The 26,840-nt window shown below is 40.6% G+C and overlaps 1 pseudogene; it reads right to left on the bottom strand.

Moving 5' to 3' along the window:
- LOC115777559 (obscurin-like) overlaps positions 1-26,840 on the bottom strand; it is a 698,358-nt pseudogene that overhangs the window by 426,083 nt on the left and 245,435 nt on the right.

Genomic DNA, 26,840 nt, shown 5'->3' with positions numbered 1-26,840 from the left:
AACATGAAAGAAACACAATAAATTCAAAGTAACTGATGCAGGTTTAAAATAATAATAATAAAAAGTTTTATACCAACCTGGTGAAGCATGAATCTGTGAAAGAGACACATGTTATTACACAATGAGATCAGAATGATGTTTATGTCTGAATAATTAAAGTGTGTGTAGTAAATAAAATATCTGATCCAGCATCAAAAGAAGGCTATCACACTTGGACTGTCTGCAGCGATACAACAAGAGCAGGAGAATAATGAGGAGAGAGACTCCACAAACCAGTCCAACAATCAGCCATGAAGAGCTGTCAGCTGCTGACACAGTTACTGTAACAACACACAATTATTAATAAACTGTAATTATATTGGATATTTTCTTCTCAGTCATCAAAATATTTACAAATATTCATCAAATGCTTTGATCCTGCTCACCTTAAACTAACATCCAGCTCTGTGGTGACTCTCTTCCTGAGTATTCACACTTGTAGAAACCTTCATCAGACTTTGACACTGCAGAGATCTTCAGCTCCTCTCGGGTATCATTTTGAATAAGTTTGTCATTGTGATAGAAAAACACATTGGAAAGTATTTTTTGTGTCCTCAAACTGCAGCTCAGACTAACAGAAGCTCCTTCAGTCACAGGATGAACAGGACTCACCAGGATAGGAGCATCAGGATCATCTGTGACACAATCAAACACAATTGTTTCAGTCAGATCAGCTGGTGCAGACTTTTAGAAAAAGCTGACACACAATAATAAGAACAGATTGAACAAATGCTTTTCATCATGAAGATCTATATCTGATCTTGAATGTTTAAAAACTTCTGTATGTGTCTTATTTTTATCAAATCATCTCTATAGTACTTGTTTTGAATTGTGACATGAAACCTTCTCCTCTTAAGGTCTGGGTTATTGTTGCTGCAACAGGAATGAAGCACAACAAATGCTCCATTCATTCAGTCACAGTAGTGCTATACAGCCTCCTCAGTAAATGTGCTGCACAGTTCAGATCACAAAAAACTTCCCTAAACCAAAAACTCATAACAATAAGGAAAAATGTCTGAGTTCTCTTTGGAAAATGTGATGGTGGAATGATGATGATGATGATGATGATGATGATGATGATGATGATAATGATGATGATGATGATGATGATGATTCTGCTCTTGTCGGAGACGGTCGCACTATCTCTCTCTCCCTGCCCTCCCCATCTCTCCGCTTGCTGCTTGCTGTGAGAGCGTCTTTTACACACTGTCCGCATAAGAACAAGATTGAACCATGGATCTGGCAAACTGGGCATTCTCCATCATTGATCGAATTTTTTCCACTATGAGATCTGGGAAAGGGGAGCCTGCGTGTCCGAGTGGAACAGACCCGGTTGGATACGTCATCGACTCTTGGAGCTCGTGGAGACCTGTGTGCTTCTCGGCCCTTGGAGTGGAAGACGTGGAAGACGCCTACATATTCGGCTTTTTGGTAGCGGTATCTTCTCTGTTTGGGCTCGGTGGATACCTGCTTTACTGGCAAATTAAGAAAATCTGGACGGCGGTTCGACATCTGCAGAGGCTGCCGACCCAGGTGGACGGGCTGAGCAGAGCCGTACAAACTCAGACTCAAAGCCTGGTGGACCTGAGCCGCAAGATTAGCGAGCTCGCAGGCGAGAGGGGTTAGATCAGGAGATATAGTTCGGTTCTGCACAGTGAGGACGGCAATCAGCGAATTTGGAATATTGGATTTTTGAATGGTTTCCCAGTAAGACTGAAGGCTGTTGGAAAAACAAGCAGCCTGTTCCAAAACAACATTTGTTATCAGGAATTCGGCTCCCCTGCCGGCCTTGGGTTGGCAACCATATCTCTCTCCAGGGCTCTGTGTGCGGCTGCTCTCTCCCCCACTCTGCGTTGTGATTTGTGAAGCTGGGTCTGGTGTATCACGGCCGCTGATGAAATTCCACCACTATCAGCGAACTGTTTTGGCTGGATCCTGGCATCTGGCTCCACAATGCCCCCACCTCTCGTCTCCGTCTGCATCCCCTCCTGACCTGACCTCACCTACCGCCGCTGTCCTTGCTTTACATGTGCAAATGCTTTGCTAAGGTGGTTTTTTTTGGACCCTGGTATAGTGCTCTTTTTGAGCTCTGTACCAGATGACTTTTTTTTAACCTAACTTCCCCATGATGTGTTGTTTTCTCCTCCTGCCAAAGGTAGCGCTGCAAGTAAACGGCTGCATGACCCGAGGACACATATCCCCCTATGTGTGTTGTGTTTGTGTATTTGGATGGTGTTCTGTAACTGCAATTTCCAATGTGTGAACTTGTTCACCCACATGGCAATAAAACTTCATTCATTCATTCATGATGATGAGTTGCAGCCACAGGTGACATGTTTAGGTAGAGCTTTACAGAAAAAGTGGATTTAATATTATGACCACTGACAGGTGAAGTTAATAACACTGATTATCTCTTCATCTGTTAGTGGGTGGGACGTATTAGGCAGCAACTGAAAATGGGTCAGAGCATCTCTGAAACTGCAGGTCTTGTCAGCTGTTCCTGATCTGCAGTATCTGTCAAAAGTGATGAACCAACAGGGTCATTGATGCATGTGGGGAGTGAAGGCTGGCCCGTGTGATCTGATGCTGAATAAGTTCATGCTGGTTCTGATAGAAAGGAGTCAGAATACACAGTTTGCTGTGTTTGGGACTGCAAAGCTGCAAACCAGTCAGAGTGACCATGCTGACCACAGAGCGATGGAAGAAGGTGGCGGGTGGTCAGGTGTGCATGTGTGTCACTTACCTGGTGAACACCTGACACCAGGATGCACTATGGGACTAAATTAGATAATTATATTCATTTTTATATGTGGCTACTGTAGCAGTGAGGTGTGGTTTGAGCACAGCTGCAGGAGGAGAGGTGGGGCAGAGTAGTTCATGGAGCTGTGCACAGTGCAGGTAAAATAAAGAAAGTTTGCTGCTCTGAACTCCCTGATTGGCTCTGCACTGAGGAGAACTCACATACAGCAGAACCTTTGATACAACTGCACCTTTTTACATGATACACTCTGATGACACATCTTGAGCTTCTTAGCAGTTTATTGCCAAAGAAACTTTTATAAACTGCTTTATAAATGTCAAGTGAAATGAGACAAACAACCAAGAATATTATGCTGCTTTGGTGAGACGCATAAAATTAAACTAATTGTCATTTGTGTTTGTTTTGCCACTTCACACACAGCAAAGCTCATGTTTCTAAATCAATGAAATACAAGAAGAAAATGTATAATAACATACCCTGTACAGTGATGTTGACTGCACTGCTGAACTCTCCTGATCCAGACTCACACCAGTACACTGCAGTATCTGACTGTGATGTGTTGATGTTACATGTGGATCCAGTCATTGTCCTACAGTCAGAGGTCAGTCGGCCGTCCTCAGTGAACTTCTTCACTCTCCACTCAGCAGAGTTTCCCTCACAGGTCAGTGAGACAGAGTCAGAGGTGAAGTGTTGCACTCTGTCAGGACTCACTGTGAGAGACGCTGCTGAATGAACATCTGGAAACATGCAGGGAGGATACAAAGCTCACAGATGTTAGGATTAAACTATCACAGTGAAAATGTTCATTGGTTTGAAGCTTTTTCTGTTCATATTTCAATCAGTGTTAATTTTGTCAAACGATCATTTTTAACTTGAAAACTCAATCAGTCTTTACACATTACAGACTCAACAGTCCAGAATTTAAAGGGAAAAAAACAGAGAGATAATTTTCCTACAGAGAGACAGCTGCACTGATGTCTCCTCAGTATTGGTATTAAATCTCATACTTGTTAAACCCAAAATAATTGTAAATAAATTCATACATGAGATTTGTTAATACAGCTTTAAATGCAGTGACTCCTGCAGCTGCAAACATTTCACTGCACTGAACTATCTGGGTCTCCTCAGTAATAATCTCATGGCTTCATTAGAAGCTGCTTGAAGTTTCTGTAAACTTGCTTTTGTATAGTTTGTCCACAGTGTGCAGAATACAGAGGTGTACAGCAGCTCTGCACACAGAAATCTTCACTCTGTAAATGTCATGTGATCTGTAATAAGACATCCAGGATATGTGACCTGATTACTGACAGTGAGATTATTATCAGACACACTGACCTGCAGACCAGACAAACTTTGGTTCACTGTGATCAGTGTGATACTCTGGGTCTCTTCTTCCAGCTCTACACACATATCCTGCTGTGTGTGTCTGTCCATCAATGATGTAGGAGTCCTGTGCAGTCCCACTGCCATCAGGTAGCAGCTCATAACTGTAGGATTTCTCTGATAGATCAGGAACAGCTTTATACCAGTAGAAGCTCCATCCTGCAGACGGATGTTCAACCTCACAGTTCAGAGTTACTGAGGCTCCAGGACTCAGCCATGATGGAGACACAGTGAGGACAGGACGGGGTCCATCTGTTCAATAAAGATTTTGTCCCAATCTTTAGTCTTTATGAACTTCAAGAGTGAGACTATTTAAAAGTCTAAAATATCTAAAATCTCAACATGTACTAACAAAAACACATTTTTACAGCCTGTAAAACACAGAGTGGATAAAAACATGCACAAAGGGAAAACCTTCATAGTTAACAAGCGCTACTTTAATGTTTGGTCTTCAACGTGTGTTTTATTTTACAACAAATCTTAACACTCACCTTGTTCCTTAATCATAACTGTATCACTGTCCTCAGAGAAGAAAGCTGGATCTCCTCTCCCTCCTCTGCAGTGGTACAGACCTCCTTGTGAGACTCTAATATCTCTGTTTGCTTCATTTCCTCTCATGAGCTGAGCTTCAGAAGAGACTGAATCACGTCTGAACCAGTCAAACTTCCAGCCAGCAGAGCCCTCCACAGAGCAGCTCAGTGTCACGCTGCCCCCTGCTGGTATGATTGAACTTTGTGCTGTCAGTGTGGCTCTGGGTTTACCTGCTGTTGAGGTTACAGGAAAAAGTTCATTAGATTGTCACTTTTTATAGCGTTGATCACATGTTAAACATTTACTGTCTACAAAACTACACTATAAATTTCCCTGATTATCATTCACTTATCAAACTGTCATCTGTGTACTTTCCCCTTTAAACTGATCATATTTTAAGACCACCACAACACGGTGTCTCTCCTTTCTGTTTGCACAGTGAGAAGAACTGCTGTCCTAATCTGCCTGAAATTACAGAGACCATCACAGCAAACATTAATTTTTGTGAAGACTTGATAATCCCAAAGAAGGAAATTTGCCTTTTTCCAAATAACAAACTGTGAGTATCCGAAGCTTGGAAAAGTATCATTAATCAGAGGAACATTGCTTTCAACCGTGGTGATGTTTTTCATAGCAGAGAGTTGCAAAAGCAAGTGAAACAAGAACTGAAGCTGGCCAAAATTAAATATAAAGATAAAGTACAGTCACTGCTGAATACTGGACGCTCACGCCCTGCTTGGGAGGGTGTTAAGTTTATTATGGGAGAGCAACCCAGTGTCCCATTTCTTTTGGAGGTCTGTCTGATTTAGAGCTGGCAAATGATTTGAAAATTTTTTACAATGGTTTTAACATTCACAATTTTAATGAAGAACTGGCTGTGTACAGGGATGTTTCCTCAAAACAGTCAGTTATTATTATTGATAGATTATCAGTGCTCAAATTATTTAAGGGGGTAAAAGAGTGGAAAAGTCCAGGCCCAGATACAATAAATGGACGTCTCCTTAAAAACTGTGCAGAGCAATTGGCTGGAATTTTTTTCATTTCTTTTCTCAAAGTCTCTTTAGTTTCATAAAGTTCCTCATATCTGGAAGGACTCTATTATTGTACTGGTGCCTAAAGTTAAAGCATCTAAATCCTTAAATGATTATCATCCTGTTGCTTTAACATCTTTTTTAATGAAAATATTTGAGAAACTTGTGAGAAATTTTTTGTGCCACTCAGACAAAATTAGACCCCCTCCAATTCACCAATAGAACAGGGAGGGGTGTGGAGGATGCTGTGTGCACTTTGCTCCACAAAGTTCTGGAGCATCTGGATGGGGCACGTAATTTTTCCCATTTGCGTTTTATAGATTTTTCATCTGCTTTTAATCGCATTCAGCCCCATATTTTAGTGAGACGTCTTACATATAATCTTGATTCTGGTCTGGTTTCTTGGCTCATGGATGTTTTAACAGATAGACCACAGAGAGTGCGAGTCAGCAGCATTTTATCTGCTTTTATCCTCCACTGGTTCCCCTCAGGGACGTGTCCTCTCTGCACTTTTATTTGTTCTCTACACAAATGATTGTCAAAGCCACAACAGAACAGATATATAATTAAGTACACAGACGACTCAGTGATCATCTCTCTGCTCCATGATGCAGATCCTGACCATGGCCCAGTTGTAGATGACTTTGTAACTTGGTGTGGGAATTCCTTTCTGGACATAAATGCATCAAAAACAAAGGAAATGATCACAGACTTTAGTCGGAAAACTTAATCCTTACCTGCTGTTCATATTCATGGATAGGAAATAAAAGCAGTGGAGAAATACAAATATTTGGGCACTATACTGGACAACAAACTGTCATTTAATGCAAATACAGATGCCATTTGTGCAAAGGCTCAGCAGCATATGTATTTGTTCAGGAAGGAGGTACTCTCTGCCACAGTGCAGAACAAAAAGATTGAAGTTCTCATTTATTCCCACTGCTGTTAACTTTTAGATGATTCTGTGTCCCTGGTTGTATGTTTGATTGTTTGATTCATTCTTGCTGTTGGCTGCAAAACAAACTGCTCCTCTGGATAATAAAGTTTATTGATTGATTGATTGATTGATTGATTGATTGATTGATTGATTGATTGATTGATTGATTGATTGATTGATTGTCTGGAGACAGCTGGATCATTGTTGGAGGCAGAAATATTTCTTGTTTCCTGTTCAGACAGATGCTTTCAGTAAAACGTTAAAGTTCAGCATGAATCAAAGACTAACGTACCTGAAACTGTCAGAGTGAAGGCATCACTCCATCCTGTAAAGAGATAGTCACTGCTACCCCGACAGCTGTAGGCTCCTCTGTGGGACCCTGAAACTCTGCTGATCCTGTATTCTCTGGATGTTGGAGGGCTGATTGTGTTGGGTGTTCTCCATTCATATTTCCACACCTTTCCTTCACCTCCTTCAATCTCACATCTGAGGCTGATTTTCTCACCAGTGAATATCTGAGACCAGCTGGGATGCAGTTTCACAGCAGACAAAACTGTTCCCAAAAAACACACAAAAAACACACACAAAGGAAAAACCTTCACAGTTATCAAGTGTTACTTTGATGTTTGATCTTCAACGTGTGTTTTATTTTACAATAAAACTTAACACTCACCTTGTTCCTTAATCATAACTGTATCACTGTCCTCAGAGAAGAAAGCTGGATCTCCTCTCCCTCCTCTGCAGTGGTACAGACCTCCTTGTGAGACTCTAATATCTCTGTTTGCTTCATTTCCTCTCATGAGCTGAGCTTCAGAAGAGACTGAATCACGTCTGAACCAGTCAAACTTCCAGCCAGCAGAGCCCTCCACAGAGCAGGTCAGGCTCACACTGCCCCCTGCTGGAACAGCTGTGTTATCAGCTCTCAGTTCAGCCTTTGGTTTATCTGCAGTTCAGTTTAGAACAAGAACAGAACAAGAAAATGAATCAGAACAATTTAAAGAACTGCACGAAATATCACAAAACCTCGATGATGGAGATACAACACACTGTACAACTGTCACACAAAGTACTCATTTAATCAGCACTTTGAACCTTTTATGTTTACGTTGCTGTATTTAAAAATAATTAAGGATATTTTTCTAATGATATAATTAATTTGAAGTGTGACTGAGTTAACGATCAGTAATGAGAAGACGACTCTAGAAGAAAGTTAAACATTTCCAAATCCTGAAGAGTCAGAAACACGAGGAAATATTAATATTTCTGAATTCTGTTACTTTCTAGATCTTTGTATAGATGTGTTTTGTGAAATATCGGTTTTCATGTTTTTAGTTATAATGAAGTCTTAGCAAAAAGGTAATAATAAGCAGGTTAATGGAGTGTTAATATTATTACACCAGTTTTTGCAGTAGGGTAGCTGTAGCATTTCCTTGTAAGTAGCTGTGCAGACGAAAGAGACCCTGAATTATGGGGCAGTCATTTTGTTTATTTGTATACAAGGGCAAAAAGATTTAATATTGTAGTTTGTGTTAAGAAATATGTTAGAAGAATATATTGTGAATGAGAAGAAGTATGATTTAATATTTTGTAAATAAACAGACGAGGAAGAGCCTGCAGACCAAACGCAGCTGATGTCTCCCGTCTTTATTTGTTTCTGTGTGAAAAAGACCCCACCAGAGGTCTGTAACATACACACCTGCAGTACATCAGACAGTACACAAGGAACAAGAATATTAATAATCCATCTACAATAAATCAAAGTAAAAACTGCTTTGATCCTGCTCACCTTTAACTAACATCCAGCTCTGTGGTGACTCTCTTCCTGAGTATTCACACTTGTAGAAACCTTCATCAGACTTTGACACTGCAGAGATCTTCAGCTCCTCTCGGGTATCATTTTGAATAAGTTTGTCATTGTGGTAGAAAAACACATTGGAAAGTATTTTTTGTGTCCTCGAACTGCAGCTCAGACTAACAGAAGCTCCTTCAGTCACAGGATGAACAGGACTCACCAGGATAGGACCATCAGGATCATCTGTGACACAATCAAACACAATTGTTTCAGTCAGATCAGCTGGTGCAGACTTTTAGAAAAAGCTGACACACAATAATAAGAACAGATTGAACAAATGCTTTTCATCATGAAGATCAAATATCTGATCGTGTATATTTAAAAACTTCTGTATGTGTCAAATGACTTTTTTTTTTACTAAATAATTTGTATGGAATTTATTTTGAATTGTGATCTGTGACATGAAAAATTAAGTTCAGATCACAGTGAACACAAAACTTCCCTAAACCAAACCGTCATCACAATGAGGAAAAATATGTGACTGAGTTCTTTTTGGAAACTGTGATGATGATGATGATGATGATGATGACGATGAGGAAGCTGAGGAGTTTGATCCTCCTATAGTTGGAGCACAGCCTCCCCCTTAAAGATGAGAACCACCACCCCAGTCTGCCAATCCAGAAGCTTCACCCGAGCTCTCCATGTCAGGGTGAATCTCATCTGTCTCTGGGGCCCTGCCAGTTGTTCAACTATCTCAGTGGCATCACCCCCAGTGATGGGTGAGTTCTTGGGCTCACCCCAACACACGACCTGGACTCTGGAACCAGTCTGGAGTAACACTGTTTTAGAATTAGAAACTAGATTAAAATCTACAGTAAAAGTCGCACAAATTGAATTTTCGCTCTAGTCAGATGCTTCTGCAGGTCCCGATTGTTCCTAACGTTAGTTAGATAAGATAAGATAGTGTTTATTCGTCACATGCACAGTTATACACAGTACAATGCACAGTGAAATGTATTTTGTACCTGCAACCATATATACACACACATATAAATAAGAAGAATAAAAATAAAAATAAAAATAAGTAATTCATAAAAATAAGTAGTTCCAGTAAAAATCATCATTGTTTCCGCTCTCCGAGTTTAAGCTGGGAGCGCCACAGGACAACTGTGTGAGTGCGCATGTGCGTGCGCTCACCGCGCTGGTCCGCAAAGTAATGGCTGCGGTCTGCAGAGAAAGCGGCAGAGTCCCGTATGGAGGTTCTTTGAGTACAAACACCTGCACACGACCACAAGGTAATTAACACACACAATCCAGCTACACAAGCATAAATGTGGACATGAGGTCGGCAACTTCTGTAGGTTGTGTACAGAGGCCGCAAAGACCCTGCAGGTTTAATTAGCGAGCATCTAACCAAGCTAGCTCCAAAACAGAAGCAGCTTCAGGTGGTGAGAACATCAGGATGCAGATGGATTTGAGCTTTGACTCCTTCAAAGAGTTTGTTTTTGTTTAACACCACATGTAGGCGTTATTAATCTGCTGCACTGATGCTGAAGTTTATTGTGGAGTTTATTGTAGAATTTTTTGAGTTTGGGAGTTCATGTTTTTCTTTGTTTCTCCCTGTTGATGTTCATGTGTGTCCTTAATATTACACAAATTTAGCATGTCTTGTGAACAGTTGGTTGTTGACTATATTTCTTTAAACTGTATCTTTTGTCAAGTTTTCATTACACAATAGTCACTTTTGCGCCTTGAATCTTGCACCTGATCAGGTATGAAAATACTAAAACTAATACTGAAACTAACTGAAACTAAGCATGAAACCAAAAATAAAAACTAATAAAAACGAGCAAAACCACTCTGAAAACTAATTAAAACTAACTGAATTAGAGAAAAAAAAAGTAAAAACTAACTAAAACTAAACTATAATGTAAAATCCAAAACTATTACAACCCTGGATACTGACAATAATGTGAAGGACACACAGGTACACAGGGCAGGTCTGACTCCAGAGCAGTGGTAGACATGCATAAAATGTCACGTAGGTGGAGTCACTCAGTCTGGATCTCAAGCAGTTCTTGTTTGAGTTCAGAACAGAGAAAATCTGCATTCACAAACATGTGGAGCCAAACAAGATGAACATTTTCTATGCAAATGTTCATCTCTGGAAACTTGATCTTATCCAGCTGCTGGTGTTGTGCCAAATAGTGATTTCAGAAAAAAAACGACAACCTGATTGCCAACGTTTTTGTGTGTTTTTGATGTATAATGTCTCTGCTTACATTGGTTAGTAGACTGTAGTCCACAGAATTTATGAAGGCCTTATAAATAAAATTAAGAAATGACCTGTTTTGTATCTTTATGACTGTGTTACTGTATCTACATTATAATCTACCTGCTCCATCAACTATCTTTATAGAGCTGTGATGTTATATTTCTTCTGCTGCACTCTTGGGCAGATCTCTCTGAAAAAATGAGTTTTTACCTCATAAAGAAAATATAAAAATCACTTTGCCAAAACGTGATTGCAGCTTCTACCTGTGACAGGAGTGTTCTTTCTCACTCAAAATAAATCGATATTATTCATGAGAAAAATGTTTGACAGATTATTGGCCAAATATTAATTTACACCCGTTTAAATAGCAAATCTTTTTTTTTTTTTTTTTTGGCAAATACTAAAAAATTATTTTTTTACCCGTCACCGATAAAGAGACACGAGAGACGTGCTGGTGTCATCTGATGACACTGTTGGGTTTTCTCTGTATTATTGTAGGGTCTTTACCCACAATACATTATGAAAACAAAATTGAACTGAATTGAATTGAATTGAATTGAAGACAGGTGGAGCGTTAAGATGTGTGGCACCATCTGCGTGTCTACACTGACCACACAGTGAGTACACAGAGGGAGAGGCTCCTGCAAAGTTCACTTAGAGACCGGAAAGAGTAAGAGGAAGTTACAGGGAGGAAAATGATTGACAGAAAACGTAGTTTGGACACATTTTAATGTGACAGAGTGCAGACTGTGCAAAGGTAAAAATTTTTATCAAGCAGGTTCCACAAACAACCTGCACAGGCATGTGCAAACTGTGCATCCATCAGTGCAATTGGAACAAAACAGGGCAGGTCATATCAGGAAGGAGAAACAGGATCAACCCCTCACAGGCCCTTGGTTTTTCTGAGTGCCAATCTTTTGTTTTTTATAATTTACATTTGGAGCTCTCTATTCTATGTTGAGTATATACATAAAGATAACATCTTATGTCTGTTTTTACATTAGTAATTCATTTTACACATATTTTTACAATAAAATCTGAGGAGCCACTTGGGAGCCAAAAGCTCTCAAAAAGAGCCAGAATTCCCATCACTAGTTGGTAACACTGTGTGTCACCTATGACCCCCACCCAGTCTTCTTCTTTTTAAGGTGGTGAAGCAGTTGGCAGACATCTGTTACATGAGACTGCCTCCATGAGTTAAAAAGAGGAATTACACGCTGAGTTGTATTCATTGCTTGGGCCGGGGGACCAAAAATAACACATGTATGGACAAGACTCATAGGCCATATAAAATCCGAACTCGGGTTTGGCCCACGGGCCATATTTTGGACACCCCTGCTTTAAATAGACACATGAGGTGGGGGGTTGGGGTTAAAACTAAATGCAAGGGGCGAAAGACAGCAGAGGGGGCTTCCCAATTCAGGGGCTGCATCCTTCTAAGGCTGCATTTGAAGGAAGATTATGTCATAGATAATCCGATAATCTCAATTAAGGCACAAATGCTCGTGGTCTCCCCTATCCCATAATTCACTGTGGGCTGAATCCTGTTGGAGGAATGGCGGAGGCCAGCACTTGAAGATTTTGAAATTTGACTGTTTGTGTGACACAAAATAAACTTTTACAGTGTTTTAGGTGAGAATGTAGATGTGTAAACCTCAACTTATCAAGATATCATAATTGAAAAAATGCTCCAATGATTTCTGAGATGCTCGTTCTCACTGGTCTAACAGCCAGTTTTCCTCGCCAGCTGTCAGCTGACCGGGCGGTCGATGCTCACCATACCCGGAGAGAACGCCTGAATCATTTTCACAACTTTCACCACTGAGTGGAAGTTAAGCACAGATATAATTCAGTCAGATCGTCTCTAACGGTTGATGTTTGGCTTATTTCAGTGTTTCATTTGTTCCTCAGCAAATCGGTTTGGCTGAGATTAAAGGTAAGCTTCATAGCTGGATAGTTTTATTTAACTTTAATGTCTTACTGTCAGGAAGTGAATCATTCGCTCATTGTTATTCCTTGATGTTCGGTACAACAGTACAGCTGCTGCAGTTCCTCAATGATTAAATAAACCAAAGAAAATAATGAGCAGAAGTTCAGGCTCCATTTTAACACCTTCAGCTGTGCTTCACACTGTCACAGTTGCCAGGCGACAGGAGCTATGCTGAGGTAAGGGCTGGTGATGCAGATATGACAGATAGACCATCCCATTTCACTGCCCCTCACTTCCTGCCTTCCTGGTCTACGTAGGCTGCAGCTTTAGAAGGATGCAGCTCTGAATCGAGACACACCCAGAGTACCAAAAATAAAGCAGGAAGACAGAAAAATACCCACAACAGAGACTAAGACTTGACAACAGGAAACAGGGAACACAGGGGAGGTGAAATAAACCGAAAACTCAACAACTTAAATATAACCTACTAGGAAGCTCGAAAGATAAACTAAAGTACAAACTCAGAGAAGCATAAAAGACGTATAAACTTTACAAAACAGAGTCAGAGACCGAGGAGCATGACAGAAAGTTGCTGCTCTGAACGATGTATAAAATCTGCATTTGTTGTTGCACTCGAGAAGTTTTGATAAATCAATTTAAAAGACTGAGTGAAATGAAATGAAAGACCAAGAGTGTTATCCTGCTTTGGTGAGACGACTAAAATTGTCTGAAATTTTCATTTTTGTCTCTTAGATTTACTTCACATACAGCAAAGCTGGGACTAATGCTCATGTTTCTAAATCATTCAAATGTAAGAAGAAAATGTATAATAACATACCCTGTACAGTGATGTTGACTGCACTGCTGAACTCTCCTGATCCAGACTCACACCAGTACACTGTAGCATCTGACTTTGTCAAGAAACTGATGTAACATGTGGATCCAGTCATTGTCCTACAGTCAGAGGTCAGTCGGCCGTCCTCAGTGAACTTCTTCACTCTCCACTCAGCAGAGTTTCCCTCACAGGTCAGTGAGACATAGTAAGAGCTGAAGTGTTGCACTCTGTCAGGACTCACTGTGAGAGACGCTGCTGAATGAACATCTGGAAACATGCAGGGAGGAGACAAAGCTCAGAGATGTTAGGATTAAAATATCACAGTGAAAATGTTCATTTGCTTCCTGAAGATCAGAGTTAATATTTCAACAAATTGTAATTTCCTGCTTGAAAACAAAATACCCTTTAAGTAAGTTTGAACTGTTTAACACATTTTGAATAAACAATAATATAATTTGTTATTAGTGAAATGAGAATAAATCTTCTTTCTACTTTTGTCAGAGCTGTTAACCTGCCTGCTGACTCCTTATTAACTGTAACCACTAAACAAGTGTTTCATTGATGCAAATCCAGTTTGTCCAGTAAGAAAAAATAATGACTACAAACAGTAACCTGAGATTCAGTCTCCAAAATAAAAGTACTCATTGCAATGACAAAATTATTAGAATATCATATTTTTCTTTTTTATTTATCATATGAAAAATATATAAAAAGAAATAAAAAATTCAGTTTGATCTCAGAGAGAAAAGAAAAATGTGTGCAGACATTTTATCATCGTGAAAATTATATTTTAATGAGCTGAATCTGAAAAACTGATGGATAAAAATGTTGACATAACATCAGCTTATTGAAAGGATGGAAACAAACTGACCTGCAGACCAGACAAACTTTGGTTCACTGTGATCAGTGTGATACTCTGGGTCTCCTCTTCCAGCTCTACACACATATCCTGCTGTGTGTGTCTGTCCATCAATGATGTAGGAGTCCTGTGCAGTCCCACTGCCATCAGGTAGCAGCTCATAACTGTAGGATTTCTCTGATAGATCAGGAACAGCTTTATACCAGTAGAAGCTCCATCCTGCAGACGGATGTTCAACCTCACAGTTCAGAGTTACTGAGGCTCCAGGACTCAGCCATGATGGAGACACAGTGAGGACAGGACGGGGTCCATCTGTTCAATAAAGATTTTCTCTCAATGTTTAGTCTCTGAACACTGAATTCAATTTCACAGCAATATTGAATCCCAAATATTTAATATGAACTTTAAGAGTGAGACTACCTAAGCATCTAAATCTCCCTAATCTCAACATGTACTAACAAAACACATTTTTACAGCCTGTTTATATTCTCAGGTTAAAGGAGCTTTGACTCTACTTACTGTCAGAAACTGTCAGTGTGACTGAATCACTCCACTCTGTTGTTTTATGCTGTGAACTTTTCATTCGGCCCTTACAGCGGTAGTTTCCACTGTTGATTGTTGTAGCAGGTCTAATCCTGTATTCATTTTGATTTGGAGGTTTTCTGTAGCTGTTTGTTTCCCATTCATAATCCCACTCAGTGTCTCCTCCATGGATCTCACATCTGACAGTGATCGTCTCTCTCTGTATATCTCAGTCCAGTTTGGATGCAGAGTCACAACAGCTTTGTTTGACACTGTTAATGTTCAAGAAAGAACAACAAGAACACATGAATGACAAAAGGTTTAAATACTATCAGATATAATGATTTTTATACATTTGATTTTTTTCTAAATGTTCCTGTTGTTTGTTCTATTTATGTGTCATGTTTATGTGGGTTTCATGTTTAATATTTATATTGTTGTGTTGTGCATTTTGTGGACATTTAATCTATTTGCCTAAACTCAAAAGCACTTTGAGTCGACTCCTGCTGTTCTGTAAAATTAATTTGTGGTGATGCAAGTTGGGATGTTGAACTGTTACATTCTCCTTTATGTCAGAAGAGGTCAGCCCTGCTACGGTTATTAGGTTTTCTTGGGTTTTGATTATGACTAATAGTGCCATCTAGTGGTTGACAGCCATCAGCAGCATCTAAGTTAGGGAAATATCCATGTTGTCTGAAAGATTAAACATGAAAACAAGTCTTAAAGGCAGCATGGTGTCATGGTGGTTAGTGCTGTTGAATCACAGCTAGAAGGTCTGGGTTGGCCCGGGTCTTTCTGTGTGGAGTTTGCATGTTCTCCCCGTGTTTGTGTGGGTTCACTCCAAGTTTCCTCCCACAGTCCAAAAATATGCAGTTTAGGTTAATATGTGGTTCTAAATTGCTGATAGGTGTGAATGTGAGTGTGAATGTTTGTCTGTCTCTCTGTGTTAGCTCTGTGACAGGCTGCGACCTGTACAGGGTGGACTCTGCCTCCCACCCTATGACAGCTGGGATAGGCTCCAGCCCCACTGTGACCCTGAACAGGATAAGCAGAAGAGAATGGATGATGGAAGTATTCTATCAATTATTCCATTGACCAATCGATTAATCAGATAAGAAATACTTTTTTCATATTAACAGTTCATCTGCATATTTAACTTCTGTACTGCAGATTTTTCTCTGTGTGAAACAAACAGGGAGGATGGAGCAGCTACAAAGTTCTCTTTTCTTCACTTGCTGATCAGGTGGTTGATGAAGGACCTCCAGCTGTTTCCCAGTAAAGGTTTAATGGTGGTTACAGGAAAAAGGTTTCAATAGTTTCAATGCTGTAGAACACATTAGTCAAACTCAAGGCCCACGATAATTTGTGCATCTGTGCATTAACCTGTTTTTGTGGGGTTACCAATGACACATTAAACAGTGGTCAGCAGATAAAAACATTGGTCAGCACTTTTTACAGCAACATTTAAGCTAGCCTCACCAAGAAGGAGACCTGCACAGGTGAGCTGACAGTGAATCACTGCGTCACACCCTGGAAATGGAAAAAGAGAGAAAACTTTCTTGTTGCAACGACTTTTGGAGGATGACTGAGTGTCAAAAAGGCAGCAAAGACGCTGCTTCTCTCATCAAGGACAGACTGACTGGACTGTAGAGGACTGAGGTAAGCTCATTTTCTCTGATGAAGACCCTTTCTGATTGTTTGGAACATCTGGAAAAATGACTGTTTAGAGAAGAAAAGGTGAGTGCTACCATCAGGCTGGTGTCATGCTAACAGTAAAGCATCCTGAGACCACTCACAATTTAGTCTAATAACACAGCCATGAATAAAGAACAACACAAAAACATCCTTCAACAACTTGGCAAAAGCTCAGGGAACAAAACATCAAGATGAGGTGGCCCAATTCAGCTCTTCACTGCTGTCTGCCCCTCAGTTTTATTGAACGTTGAGGGGTTTTGTATTTTGTTTCTTCTTCATGTTTTCTTTTTTTCACAGGTGCAGCAGATGATAAACCATTGTGGTTTTTCTAATTGTGCTCTGTTCTACGTTTTATAAGGCCCGCGGAGATGATTTATATAGCTATTATTAATAGGCCCACGGGTAAATAGCGCCCCCACCACTGATACTACAAATCCCATAATGCACTGTAACAGACCTGTGCGCTCACCTTTTTTCTGTGTTCCCAATGACACATTGATCGGTGATCATTGGTTAGCACTTTTACAATAAAATTTGAGCTAGTCTGACCTCCAAAAATGACCAAATGAAAAGTGGAAAACAGGGATTTTCCGGACAGGCAAGGAAAGGAGCTGATCTTTTCTCCGCCTGCGATGTGCGGGAAAAAACGCTGCACAGCAAAGTCCTGAAGACAGAACGTGTCATAAGCACCAAAACACAGACTGTGAACTTTTTAAGAGGCAAAGGTTTAAATCACCGCAAGTTTTGAAGGAAATAGGCTTCAGAATTTGGTGACGTGCCTCATCATACAGGTGCAATGAGCTACCTGAGGAAATCTGTCAAGTTCATGAAAGTAAAGTAAAGTCTGAGCAGGGACTCCGGATGAAGGTTGGCTGTGTGAGTCCGGCTTTGTCTGCACATAAGGAAGCATCTTAATACGTCCCTGCAGCTTCGTGATTACGTTACTATCATAGCAACAGATAGCGAATAAATTTTCTGTTTTAACCCTTATGCCCTCCAAGGGCATTTTTGTGTGTGCTTACAGACTCACACACTCATTCTCTCTCCTGCACATGCACATGCACGTGGCGCGCGCGCGGCGCGGCACACACACACACACACACTTAGGGGTCCCTTGGTATTCACATGGCTCCATAAAATGACTGAATCTAATGGAATACAGTCAAAATGTCAAATATCACTACTTTTCTTCAAAATGAAATGCTAACATTACAGAATGCATGATTTTATACTGCAGTGAGATCAAAAACTGTGGTTTCTATGGAAGTCAATGAGGCATTTTGGCCATGAAGGTGTCCAGAGGGTGCAAAATTTGAAATCTGGCACTACATAAAAAATAAGAATGCAATCAAAATAATTTTGTTCCTAGTCTTTGACATATCCAAGGCTCTAATCACCACCAATGCACGATCCATTTATTATTTGTTATATGGAAAATAATTGCATTCATATGGGTTTGTATAAATAAATAATTACTAATTCATGTAATTAAACTGGCATTTAAAGGGTTAAATGCTGAAATTATTTAATGTTTGGTATTTTTGAGTAGATCTGAAGTTAATTTAAGTGATTTATGAAAAAAAGTTAAAAAAAAATTCATGTATGATGATTTTATAGCAGTTTTAAGGTGCGTGTACATTTTTGCCACAAAGGTGTCCAGAGGGTGCAAAATCAGAGGAGGGCATAAGGGTTAGGTCTGTATTTGTATGGTCCTTTTCCTCAGTTTATTATTCATTTGCTTATTATTGCATACCTCCTAGCTTGTTATCCTCCACAAGAGTTAATATTCTAAAGTTGTTTTTATACTGTTACTGTTTTGTTTTTTGAATTTATTTAATAAAAGTTAAAAAATAACAAAAAAACAAAAAAAAAAGTGATTACATTGCTGTCAGTCAGGATTTGGCCCAGAGCTTGATTGACAGCACGCAGGAAGAAGTGCAGAGGGTCTATGAAAAGGAGGGGCCAACACTGCCAATGTGTAATTTTCAATAAAAGACTTTGAACCTTATGAGACTTATGAAATGTAGCTACCAACAACAGAAATAGTAACTCTGCAGAAACACTTAATAAATGATGACGTTAGAAATACTGAATGAATAAACTCAAAGTATTGATTAAATTACAGTGAACAGATTTTCAGTAAAATATCCAACACAGCTGAAAGTCAGTGAAGTTTGGAGTTTCATATTAAACAGCTCTAATTTCAACTGTTATCATCAAAACATCAAATGGGGGAATATTTCTGGAGAACTGTGTCCATTCTTTCATTTTAGTCCCCACACTTGTCACGCTGCAGTGAAGCTGTGTATATGATACATGATATAGTTTATTTTCATTTGTTACCCATGTGTGTGTGAAGACTTTCACGGCTCTTAGAGCGCCTTCACATTCATACAGAGGTAGATAGACACCTCAACCTTTAATGAACTGTAAGTGTGAGAATTCATAATAGGACTCATTATTAAAATCTTCAGGCAGGACTGTGACTGACTGACCTCTGGTTGCTGCACACAATTATATAAACAGGAATAAAAATATTTCTCACCTTCAGCATTTCCATAGATGAGTGTACTGAGCACTGAAATAATGAAGAAACCTCATCAGATATTAAACACTTACAAAATTCAAATCACATGAATCTAAACTGAAGCTTTTTAAGGTCGTTTTCACACAGTAACAGCTAGCACACCACATTTCTGTGTTCCTGGAACATTAGTTGTTAGACAGGCTCACAGGAAAAAACCTTCACAATGAAATATTTCAAATATCAAAGTCCATTTTCAGAGCAATGAACACAATAAGTTCAACAACATTAATACAGTGTGCAGTGACTGTAACTGGTGCAGAAAGCAGCAGCGTATCTAACTCAATGTTCCAGTTTGAACTTGAGCCAAAAGCACCAGCCAACATTTAGTTTCATCAGTGCTGAGAATCACAAGTATGCTTGAAGTTCTCAGAGAAGCAGGTTAAAGCAGTGATACACTGTAATTCTCACAGTGGAGGGAAAATGCTGTTAATCGGTGCTGCTGAAACAAAGAGAGTCAGAAGTGGACTTACAGAATAACCCCGTCATGCAGAGTAAAATGTGTTTTCATCCTCACGTCCAGCCCTGCTGCACTCTGAACCCACAGCTGAGCTCAAAGTGTTTCACTGTGTGAATAATAAATGCAGAAGAAAGAGAAGCTGCACTGAGTATGGATGAGACCAGAGTTTGACTCTGACTTCTTCTTCTATCACCTCTCTGTGCTTCCTTCCTTCACACCAACCTCAAACAGCTCCTGTAGCTTTGACCGCAGCAGTTGGTGACGTGTTCACATTTCCTGTCCACCCCAAACACACCAGTGTGTTTCTTGTGTTTTGCTGTTACTTTTCTCTAAAATGTACAAATGTGTTGTGTTGCTTCAAGTCAGGTGACAGACTTTGCAGCTCATAGTTTTAGTCTTTTTTGTCGTGTCCTGTGGGTCGTGATTGTAAATTTTCTTCTTCTGCAGGTTTCTGCTGACTGAACGTCATCTTCTCAGCCAGTGTTTTGGTAAATTGATATTATTCATGGTGCCATCTATAAATGTCATCTCTCTAACATATTTCTCTCAGCTCTTTGTCATCACACCTCCAGGACCTCCAGGACTCTGCACTCACAGTCCTGTTCTGGACTCCATTGGAACACATTTATTTGTTCTCAGTGACCAAAGTGAGCTCCCAGTATTCATCAAGCTTCCTCTTATCTTCTTCAGCAAATTTTAGTTGTGTGGTTGATGTGATGCAATGTCCTTTACACTGTGTGAACCATCCAAGAACCCCCACCCTCAGTGATAGCTTCATTTTCTGTCTTTCTGATCAACAATCAGATTTTTCAGTCTCTGGAAATTATTTTCCACATGGAGTCAGGATGCAGACCTGTTTTGATTTCTAGTTCTCCAGTGTTTCCAGTGTGTAGTGTCTAGTCTGTGTCTCTCTTTCTTTCTTACTTCCTGTTTTATTTTGATATTCTTTTCCCTGTGTGTTGTGTTCTATTTGCTTCCTCTGTGTGTCATTAGTGTTATTTTGTTCACCTGTGTTTTCCAGCTGCACCCACTTCCCTCATGCTTAGTGTGGGCAGCCCACTCCATGTGAGTCCCACAGTGCAGGGTCCAGATGTGCCCCAACATTTTCATGCAGTTTGGCGCTTGTCTACATGACCCCTATTATGACCCAGGTCATGTTTTATTGTGTGTTGTGTTTCTTCCTCCCAGTGCTGTTCATTGTCTTCTGTGTTTTTGAGTGTGTAAGCTCACAGTGACAGAATGGTCATTGGTTCCAGACTGGAGGCACCAACTTTAAATTGGGACCAACAAGATCAGCTGGAATCTGGCTACTTCCTGATTTTAACCATGCAGTGTGTGAAGTAGATAGTATACAGAATACTGTATGTATTCTGTAAGTATACAGAATACATCAGAAAAACTGTGGTGTGTATCTACAATATGACTGAATTATCTCTAAAAGATTACGAGATGCATTCATTATTTTCAATTATAGTTTGTAATTGTTTATTTAAAATAACAAAATAATAATAATTTAGTAAACTGGTTGTAGAAGCTCAAAAACAGAGGCCAGATAACAGAATTTATGTGGAACCAGTTTTATATCTCTTTATAATAAAGAGGTTTGATAGGAAGAAGCTAATGTGTTTAGAAGTGGGTTTTTTTTAGTTGAATAAGTATAAATGGCTAATTTGGTAATTAAAGCACAGTTTATGTGAGCAGACGTTATTTAATAAAGTGACTGGATTCCATGAAGACATTAATGGTATTTTTCATGTCTGCAGCAGTGTGAGAACAACAAGCTGAGCTCTCTCTGCTGTCAGCTATCAGGGCTGAAACATGTTACCTGGAAGGCAGCACACATTTAGCTTCAGTTGTTCTTCCTCATTTTAGTTCTGCAGGCTGATGAAGAAACAATGAGGTCATTGTTGTTATTTTTAAAGTGCAGAGATGGTACAGATAAGCCTGCAGCTAAGTGGTCACCACAGTTACACCACACAGAAATATTCACACAGTATTTTCCATTACACATGCATCTTTTTTTCAAAGCGACCCTTCTTGTCATGGTGTTTGAGCTGAAGACAAGTATGTGAGTCGATTCATCAGCAGGTCGAAATAAGAAATAACTTGCTGGATTTTAAATGGTGTACAATGATGTACTTTGATGATCTCTTTACACAAATGTAACACAACAGAACAACATTTTTACATGATGTTGGCAATCCTCACAGCTCAAATGGATTAATATTGATGCTTTATTCAAGCCTGCATTGTTCATAATGGCCAGAAGGGGCTAACTCCTCTAGTTGAAGCCTGATTGTATTGAGGTGTTGCAGACATGTGATCACTAACAACATGATATTAACCCTATAACGCAGAAAGTCTCAACTGTGACACAACGTACTTAAAAATTGCTGCTGTTCAAGGACTCCTGCGGCAATTACCATGATGATTCCAGATTGTGTGTGAAGTGCATTTTCTCAGCTTTCAGAAACAGAAACGATGATACACTCAGCCTTAAACAGCTGTTCACTGCAGGTAAGGACCCGTAACGGGTGCTTCAGTGGCGATTGGTGGCGTTATAGGGTTAACTTGTCCTCCATTTTGGGTGTGTGGCATTCATGGTGACAATGTAGGATCAAGGAGACTGTGTATCTGGGGCTAGAGACTGGTCTGCAACCATCTGGCAACCACTGGTCATCAGGAAAAGATTTATTGATGGAGGTTGCTGGGAAAATGATTGCTAATGTTGCAGTCACACAGGCCTACAGACCTGTCAGGGACCCCCTGGAAACCACCCGCTGCTAGAAAAAACTTGTGTTGCCCAATTGGTTGGCAAAAACCTCCTTGTGATTGCTTTGGTTGCCTTTGTAGTCTTTGTACTCACTATGTACTTGGTGAGGGTCGTGTATAACCTTAACAATCATTCACAGAGGCGAGGATGTAGTACAACTCTTATACTTGGTATCTCAACATTAGTAATCAATATCAGAACATAGTGATCTTGACAGTCCAACATAATCGAGCACCAAGTGCTCACTAGAATATATCACAGTTGCTAGCATATTGCTGCACTTGCCAGTAGTTTATATAGTGATTGACTTGTCTACAAACACTGCTCACTGAGCTGTATTAAAACTTGAAAACGTGGACGCAAACAGGAAGTGGAGAAGGTCCTCCTTCAAAGTAAAAGTTCTCAGCCCTGCAATCAAGTTTTCAAAAGGTCTAACTTTTATCTTTCTCCTTGGTACTAATTGTTATGTGCAGACAAACATGAAAAACTACAGGCAACAGTCACAATCTGCTGGCAACCAAAGCAATTGCACCTGAAACTGCACATTGACACTAATGCAACGTATCACCATAATTTTAATTAACTGCTTTTTTGTTGTATACTGTAATTTTGTGTCACCTAAGAACTGAAACCCTCCATGGATGGTAAGGAGCTTTCTTGTCTTGATGTTAGTGGCTTCTATTTCCTCCTTTGGCCAGTTTATTATCCCAGCAGAGTATCTGACAACTGGCAAGGTGTAGGTGTTGATTGCCCAGATCTTGTTCTTCCCATTCAGTTGACTCTTCGGGACTTGCCTTACTCTCTGCATGTACTTGGCGGTTGCAGTTTTCCTAGCAGCCTCTTCATTGTTCCCATTAGCCGGGATTCCAAGGCACTTTTAGCTGTCCTCAATGTCTGCAATGTTGCCTTCTGGTAGTACAATCCCCTCGGTTCTGACTACCTTCCTTCTCTTTGCTAACATCTGACTTCACTTTTCCAGTCTGAATGATGTTCGATCCTAGTGGTGTGGATCAGTGAATCAATGTCTTGTTTACTCCTGGCGTACAGCTTGATGTCATCCATGTAGAGGAGGTGGCTGATGTTTGCTCCGTTCAATAGCTGGTATCCGTAACCAGTTGTTGATGATCTAGCCTAGGAGGTTCAGGTCTATGCAAAACAGCAGTGGGTAAGGAGCATCTCCTTGGTAAATCCCACACTTGATGGTCAATTGTGAAATTGGTTTAAAGTTATTGGCCAGTAGTTGGATGGGACCGGTCCCTTCTGCAGATCCTTGGGGATCAGGACAGTCTGCCTTCAGTCAGCCATTCCAGGTGTGTCTTAGCTTTTAGCACGTGCTTCATTTCTGCAGTCGGCTTCTTTTGCCATTAGGTGTGAATCATGTCAGGGCCTGGTGCTGTCTGATTCTTCATATGTAAGACACTTTTTTGGATGTCTGCCACTGTCATACTTACTGGATCCTGTTCAGGGAGGTTGCTGTGGTCTGTTCTTAGATCCACTAACCACTGAGCAATGGTGTTGTGTTTTGCATTCTTACTCCGTCTCCAGCGTTGATGGGGCATTGGTGGGGTGTTGTTTCTGCCACTTAGATTACACGAGTACACCTGGAGTGGTTCAGTGGAGAACATCTGGTTTATTCTTCTGGCTTCTATCTCTCCGGAATATCTCTTCAATTGGTTAGCCAAGTCTGTGAGTAATGCACATATCTGTCATGTGTCTGTCTGTGTGTGTGTGTGTGTGGGGGGGGGCATTAACAGCATTTTCATGCACAGTCTTTTAAACGCAGCTGTTTCTGAGCGTGAGAAAACAACTTTTCACAGTTTCTCTTGATGCTCATAGTTTTTTTACTGTAGTCCAGCATGTGTCATCACCACAATGACTCTATTTTTAACCTGTTTTCATACAGGGTCATGCATACTTAAATGTAGCAGTGATAATTATTACTATTATTCCAGTACAGACAGATAACATAAAAACGTGCCATGCAAACAGAGAGCAAAGTGAAATTCCCACTGTGCTCTTTGTCTGTGTTCCTTGTTAACTCTGCTCTGTGCTGATGACATAGTAAAACAAGACATCTGCCAAAGGAAGACTTTTGGCTGAAACCACAGGCTGCATTTCCTCTTTGCTTGGTGGCTCAGACAGAAATCATGAGTTTTTTTAGAAGATAAAAATAAACCTGAGGGAGAATAGAGAGTAACCAGCAACAGTCTTTAACACACATGTAGGCAGTGCAGGCTGCTCAGAAGAACAAAGATATTACTCTGTATTTTCAAGTTTGCAGTTTGATCTTCTATTATTGCTTCACATTACTGCTTAATGAAAACCTATCACTGTGTACCTGTGCAGGTCTGATTTCTATTATTTTTTATTTTGTAAGTGTGTTAAAAGTTTTACATTAATAAAACGTATACAGGTTTATTCATTTGCAAAGTCTTTTAAGAGATTTAATCAATGGACAAACAGGTCAAAAACAGTTGTCATATTAGCACAAAGACACACTGAGCTCACTGACAGCAGTTTTTAAAGTTTTATTGAGGAAGTTAATGAAGAGTTCTGGGGACTGGAGGGTGGCACAGAAGAGGAAACTGGTTATTGGTACAGTGGAGATTTTTGGATTAGCCGGACGTGAATCGTTGGATAGGTTCTGGGTCGAGAGGCAGGTATCCAGCAGGGGGAAATGAGTGGGGAGTGGCAGGTATGTGAGTGTGACAGGAGGCTTGAGTGGCACCTTTTGGGAATGCAGGTAAATCAGAAATCAGGTTCACAGAGTGAGCTCAGAGCAGGCAACTAGAAGGCAGACAGAGAGATGAAATTAACAAATGCAGAGAACTGAGATGCAAACATGGAGAGTCTAATTACCACCATGGGAGGTGAAACGATCTGGTGGAGATCTGCAGTCCTTCCAGCCACTGAATAACCTGGATGATGATGAGGAGGAGATTACGAACAGGTATGGAAGGCAATTAGAGAGACAGCCACACATAGGCGTGGACCCAGGGACTCATCTGCCCACCTGTATAGAGAAAAAGAACAAAAAAAAAAACTGGTGAGAGGAGAAGGAAAAGAAACAAAAGCCCTGAGCCTGCCCAGGCCATGACAACAATCTAGTCTTGTGCTACAGAAGTTCATCCTCATGATTTGTCCCCTTTAAGAATGGGGACTGGAGAGTGTGCTCAAACTACCAGGGGATCACACTCTCAGCCTTCCCAGGAAAGTCTATGCCAGGGTGCTGGAAAGGAGAGGATGTCCGTTAATGGACCATCAGATTGAGGAGAAACAATGCAGTTTTTGACCTGGTTGTTGGACCCTGGACCAGCTTTGAATACTCTCAAAGATATTTGAGTGTGTGTGGAAGCTTGGCCAACCAGTTTAAGTGCATTTGGTGGACTTGGAGAAAGCATTCGGCTGTGTCTCCTGGTGGCTTGGTCCACATTGCTGACAGTTTCCAATGGGTGCTGGACTGTGCCCGGGCTGCCCTTGTCACCGATTCTGTAATTTTTATGGACAGAATTTCTAGGCATAGTCAAGTGACAGAAGGCTTCCAGCTTGTTGGCCTCAGAATCTCATCTCTGCTTTTTGCAGATGATGTGGTCCTGTTGGCTTCATTAGGTGGTGACCTCCAGCTTGAACTGGAGCAGTTCACCGCCGAGTGTGACACAGCAGGAATGAGAATGAGCACCTCCAGTCTGAGGCCATGGTCTTCAGCTGGAAAAGGATGGAGTGCCCACTCTAGGTCAGGGATGAGTTGCTGCCCTAAGTTTAAGTATCTCTGGGTCTTGTTCACGAGTAAATGAGGAGCAGGAGAATTTCAGCTGGGTCAGTTCAGTGTCTGCACTGCACTGATCTGTCCTGGTGAAGTGAGTGCTGAGCATAAAAACACAGCTTTCAATTTACTGACTGATCTACGTCCCTACCCTCACCTATGGTCACGAGCTACGGGTAGTAGCTGAACGACGTGACCGCAGATACAAGCGATGGAAATTAGCTTTGTCTGAAGGGTGGTTGGCCCCTCCCTTAGAGATTGGTTGAGGACTGCAGCCATTCAGGAGGGGCTCAGAGTAGAGCTACTACTCCTACACATCAAAAGGAGCCAGGTCAGGTGGTTCAGTCATCTGACTAGGATGCCTCCTGGACATCTCCTGAGTGAGGTGTTCTGGGCATGTCCTACTGGGAGGAGGCCCCAGGGCAGACCCAGGACATACTGAAGAGATTATATCTCTCTGGGGACGCTTTGGGGTCACCCAGATAAACTGGAGGAGGTGGCTGTGTTGGATCGTGATTTGTTCCTTTATGGCCGAAATGAAGTAGATTCAATCCTGTGTAAGACTCAATTAAAACTAAAGTTTCCAAAAGAAAAATCACAGGGATGAGCAGGCTCCAATGCAGGCTGTTTATTAGACATATTGGTTACACAAAACACAGACAGTAAGAAA

Source organism: Archocentrus centrarchus, unplaced genomic scaffold (assembly GCF_007364275.1).
Source record: "Archocentrus centrarchus isolate MPI-CPG fArcCen1 unplaced genomic scaffold, fArcCen1 scaffold_57_ctg1, whole genome shotgun sequence".
Classification (NCBI taxonomy): Eukaryota; Metazoa; Chordata; class Actinopteri; order Cichliformes; family Cichlidae; genus Archocentrus; species Archocentrus centrarchus.
The sequence above is the reverse complement of the archived record's forward strand: the minus strand, read 5'-3'. Positions and strand labels throughout refer to the sequence as shown.